The following is a 5,906-nucleotide window of genomic DNA, read 5'->3' on the forward strand; positions in this document are numbered from 1 at the left end:
CCTAAACCTACCAATCTCCACCCCCTAGATGTGGATCCAACCATGCCTCCTGGATCTTTTGTTCTGCAGTGAGGGGCTACTGTTGCATTGTACAAATCTTCTGACCTGGCATATTCATTATTGTCATTTACACCTTTGTTTTCTGTTGTTTTTATTGCCATTCTTTATCATCTGGTTATGGAGTGTTCAGGTTAACACATTGTCTTGTTTGCATCTGTTCTGTAAAATGCTCCAGATTCCCTCCAAAATGCAGAAGAAGAAGAAAAAAAAAACTCTGCTCATCTGGGCCTTCTCTTGACTCCGCTTTTATATTTCCGAACATGTTCAGATATTGTGCATTACAAAAAATCTTGCTCTGTGTTCATTTCGGTTTCTTCCTCTTGGCTATTTTATTTTTTATTTTTTTACAAAAGGGAGTAGTATAGTCACCTTCATATGTTTCTTTTAAATGCTCTGCTTTGTTCTTTTTTAATATTGAACTTGAACTATTTGGTATATAAACCCCTTGCTTTCTTCAAGGGCCTTCAATTTATTAGTGTGAAATTATGTTTTTATCTGGACAAAGAAGGTTTTACTTCTCTTGATCGCTTGTCAGACAGCTGTTACAAATCATTGCAGAGTGTTTGAATTAGAAGTTCAAGTTAATCTGCACATATGTATTTTTTTATATAAATTAATTACTTAAAATAAGTTTTTACTGTCATTGGTACAGTGATACAATTGTCTGGTGATCTTGCACAATTCAAATTTGTCTAATTTATTAGTTTCTTAAAGGGCTCATATGATGCGATTTCAATTTTTCCTTTCTCTTTGGAGTGTTACAAGCTCTTGGTGCATAAAGAAGATCTGTAAAGTTGCAAAGACTAAAGTCTCAAATCCAAAGAGATATTCTTTATATAAGTTAAGAGTCAACCACGCCTACCTTAAGCCATCAATCTTTTTATTTTTTATTTTCTTTATTTTAAGTTAAAACTATTGTGAAAAGTGTAACTGTGTGTGTGTGTGAATGAATGAACATCATTCATTCTATATATAATTTAGTCTATATGTGTGTATACACAATATACTGAAATAAATAAAATAGGCCTGAAATAAATAGACTGTCTAATATAGACTGTGTAATTCATTCATTCATTCAATGTTACACTAACAATTCAAATAAATGAATGAAATGCTTAATAATAATGGTTCATATAGTAATGATAATACAGTTTTAAAGTGTTTATCTATGGATGAGCTTTGCCTCCTTTAACCTTACAAGCTGTGTTAGACAGGGTGTCTGTGTATGTCTGAGTGACAGCTCAGATGTGCTCAGAGTGTCGCTGTTCCATTTGGCAGCATCAAGGAGAGTGGCTCCCACAATCAAGCTGACAGCAGGTGTCTATAAGTGTTGAGTATGAATGTGTGTGTGTGTGAGCGAGAAAGAGAAAAACTAAGAAATGTTGGAGACTTGCTCTTTTCTGTGAGACTATGTGCTTGCCACATTAATGGTTGGTACTTGTCGTGCAAAATAATCAGTCTCAGTGTAAACCTGCTACAGTCTCTTGAAATGAATTATCAGGCAGTATAATGTGAAAGAATTTATAGAAAATAAAATGTTGGACATTTGGCAGATGGTTTGTTGGCAAGAAGAGGCTTACTTTAGTGTGGTTATGAAATGCTTAGGGAATAGTGTTTTTATTGTACTGGGCATGGATGTTTTCTGAGATGCAGATGGGTTTCTGAGGCACAATGGGTGAGATCTGCAGTTGAGTTTTGTTAGCTTAACAGCAGGGGTGTGAAGTAACGAATTACAAATACTCACGTTACAGTAATTAAGTAGTTTTTATCGGTAATTGTACTTTTTTGAGTAGCTTAAAGGGGTCATATGATGCGATTTCAATTGTTCCTTTCTCTTTGGAGTGTTACAAGCTCTTGGTGCATAAAGAAGATCTGTAAAGTTGCAAACACTAAAGTCTCAAAACCAAAGAGATATTCTTTATAATTATTTTTGTCTTTTGGAAGCTGCATTCAAAATGCACTTTGCTCAGAAATCTGAGGGGGCACGTGCCCCCTCACTTTGAATGGGCATGACGCCTCTGGTAAGTCAAATCAAATTAGAAAACTTTAACCGCCAACTGTTTATCATGGCTGCTGGAAGCGCATTCTTCAAGCATCAATTCAGTGAAACTACTTTGTTTGGTCTTTCAAAAGAGGACGATATCCGCTTCGTTATGCCTAGAGCTGATCTGTGCTGGTCGCTGAGGAAATACATCAACTTTCACCGTGGACAAAGCGGAGTCCAGCCCGCCTCAGCTCACTCTACTCACTCTATAGCGCATGCTAAGCTGGGGCTTCCCCTCACGCTAGGCCACTGTGTTTTTCGTTGCCACTGTTGCCACTGACGCGAGTTTTGGGCAGTAGAGTAGCACTTGTTGTTTGTCATTTCTCCGATCACAAATGCAGACATGGTTTTATGTTTACGCGGCGCGATGCAACGCAACGCGTAAAAAGACAGTATAAGTCATTATAATCAGTAATTATGTCCCCACTGGATGCAACAAATGCCTCGTTTGTAATGGGTTTTAATGTTTATGCCTCGTCGCTCCGGCCGGACACGGCATCAACAGTAAGTGAGGGGCGTAACATTTCCGTCTCACGCTTGAGGTATTCGGCCAATCACAATACATTGGATAGCTGGCCAATCACAGCACACCTCGATTTTTCAGACCGATGAGCTTTGTAAAAATCGACACGTTTCAAAAAGGCGGGGCATAGAGGAGAAACAATAATGTACAGTATGTGGAAAATAATGTGTTTTTTTAACTTTAAACCGCATAAACACATTTCATTACACCAAATACACAAAATAATGTTATTTTTAGCAACATCATATGACCCCTTTAAAAACATGGTGTGAGGTTGCGGGTATTGCATACAGTGTTCAGTGTTAACTCCCGCAAGTGCCACGTTCGGTAAATTCCCACTCACTTATGAGACGCGTGATCTGTGCTGCCTTGTCTCTCTCTCTTGCGTGCGTTCTGTAGCAGTCACTTGGATAAGTCGTTGTTGCTTGTTGAACTTGTTGACTTTTGTTGAGTTTGAGCGCGTGATGCGCGCTGTGAAAACGTTTTTTTATCAATTTTATACAGTCCGCCTTCATTTAGCAAGTGCACTCGCGCATAAACAATTTTCAAGTTCAACACTTTTTGTTCCGTTCAGTTGTGGATGCTGCTGATTCACCGAGACCGCCGCGGCTCAGCAAAGAGACATGCGTGTGTGTGTTTTCCTTTGAAAATGTTTCCCCAGAAATACTTCGCTATTTAATGCATTTTTCCTTACAAATTGTATTATCAGCATAACAATTCGAGTAAATGTGTTAAAGATATGCCATCCTTCTAGAACAATGTGCATTTATGTTAAAATTGTAACATAAATTATCAAGTTTAGTTATTTTTATTTCTTTATTGCAAAACGCTAAAACTGGCACCGTTTTGGAGAGAAATGGGCTCTCATTTTAACCCATATCATGGTGTGTGATGCTGAACTATGAGTTTCTAATGGTGTTTGTATTTGCACTGTTCTAAACATTAATATTTTATGTGCAACAACAGCATATGCTGTCTCAGTGGCCTTACAGATGATTTTAAATCTATTTTTTCAAACTTTATGATTTAAATGGGGATGATTGTACTGAGAATAACTTTCATCTTTTATTCAACTGAATACTGTTTCCGTGGTGTTTTGATGTATTTTAAAGAGTTGGCAATCAAAATTAAAACTGCTGGATGATATATATTCTTCATTCTTTATGACAAACACTATAATGTGAATTACAGAATGTACAACGTTTTTAAAATGTATAAATTGCGGTGTACAGCGTTTATTATGAGGGGGTAGAATCCACAGCTCAGTACTCACTACTCAATACTCATAAGTACTTTTAAATAGGCTACTCTTTTACTCTTACTCAAGTAGTTTTTTGGACAAGTACTTTTACTCTACTCACACTACATTTTTTTGGAAGGTAATGGTACTTTTACTTGAGTATATTTTTTCAGTACTCTTTCCACCACTGCTTAGCAGTGGCCAGAGAAGCCGCATGATTGGATGAGCGGCCTGAATGACCTGCCGTACATGGAGATGATTAGCGGTTCAATCACAGAGACTTCTGGACCTGTAGCGAAGTGGGAAATTTATGTGTGTGAGCATTTTTACATGTTTGAAAGCACAATGTATGACAGAACCTAGCATAGGATGTTGTTACTAATTTATGCCACCAGAGGGCAAACTCACTCCAACATATACATGGCCTCATCAACCTGAAGTCAATAAATTGGAATGTGTACAGTAACTAGCCTTGCAACATTTAGAGTTGTCCTTCTTCTCTAGTAGGGCCTACAGTGGTTCTCAACTGATGGGTCGTGACTCAAACATGGGTCACACAATAAGTTGTTCTAATGAACAAAAATGATAAAATGCAACTTAAATGTATGATCATGTATATAGTTAGCTTGGTAATATTCCTACTACTAAAACAATATTTGACACATTTTTTAAAATCCTATTTAGCCTAAGTCATGTACATTGCCGATTGTTAATAAATGTTAATGTTTTTTAAGCATATCCCTGTTTACATTTATACAATACACAATTATGATAATGTGTATTTGATGTCCATTGGGGGAAAAAAGGGTCCTGAAGTGAAACCTGCTGAGAACCACTAACCTATTTGCGCTGCTTTTGTAAAGTTTAGTATTTATTCAATGTACGTTTTTCTATAATTATGACAACAGAATCATTTTGTGATTATAGTTTTGACAGGATTAGCAGTTTTAACCTATTTTCTGCATATGAACGTATATTGCCTGAGGAATGGCATGAGATGAAATAGAGGTTCCCACCTTGTGTGCACAGATATTTGTCATTTTGACATTCTTTCTTGTACCTATCAAAGCCAATGAGACACATGGCGTCATTAGAATGTATAGAATGTGTTGTTTCAGTTAAGCTTCTCATGCTGTGACACAAAATGACACAAGCTAATTGAGGTGAGTAGGTAGGGATGACAAGAGAGAGACAAAGATGTACAGTAACAGGTGCTAATCACAGAGGGATTCCCGAAAGTAGGGCTCAATGGAAGCAAGGGTGATGACATCACTTTCCCCCCAATAGTACACCATGGCATAAATTGCAAATGCGTCACATACAATAAGGGGATACATTTTTTCAATGCTGTCATTCTCAACCTTCATGCTCGTAATGGTTTCTATAGCTATATTCAGTTGCAAGGTTGAGACAATTAAAATGGCTAATATTGGCTTTGCCAGCTGCTCAGTTCTGCTGTGATCAGAATCCAACTTCCTGTGTCTCTCTTCTATCTTCTTCCTGTCTGTCTCAGGCATATTGTTGTGCACTCAACTTGTAACTCTTGTTTGGGACTATTTTGTCTTTTTTCCCCCTCTTGTATCTGTCTCTCACCCGCTGGCTGTCTCTGACCTGCTGATAAAGCAGCACACACCAGCCTGTCCGTCAAAGCCACCAAACAGGTGGTGCAGTAATGATCTCCCTTTCCCAACCCCCTCTTCTCCCCACGGCCCCTGTCTCTTACTCATAGAGAAATATATTTGCATGTTTGTGGTCTTAAATTTAATTTATTGGCTACCATGGCATGTTTTATATCATATGTATCTTTATAGATAAATGTAGAGAACTTTTAGAGTACATTTAAAGGGGTCATATGATGCTGCTAAAAAGAACATTATTTTGTGTATTTGGTGTAATGCAATGTGTTTATGCGGTTTCATGTCGTAAAGGCGCTGTGTGCTTCGTTGTGAAAGCGAAACTACTTTGTTTGGCCTTCCAAAAGAGGACGATATCGCTTCGTCATGCCTGGAGCTGATCCGTGCTGGTCGCTGAGGAAATAC

This window comes from Sinocyclocheilus rhinocerous, unplaced genomic scaffold (assembly GCF_001515625.1).
Source record: "Sinocyclocheilus rhinocerous isolate Xijiao unplaced genomic scaffold, SAMN03320098_v1.1 scaffold4662, whole genome shotgun sequence".
NCBI classification, from domain to species: domain Eukaryota; kingdom Metazoa; phylum Chordata; class Actinopteri; order Cypriniformes; family Cyprinidae; genus Sinocyclocheilus; species Sinocyclocheilus rhinocerous.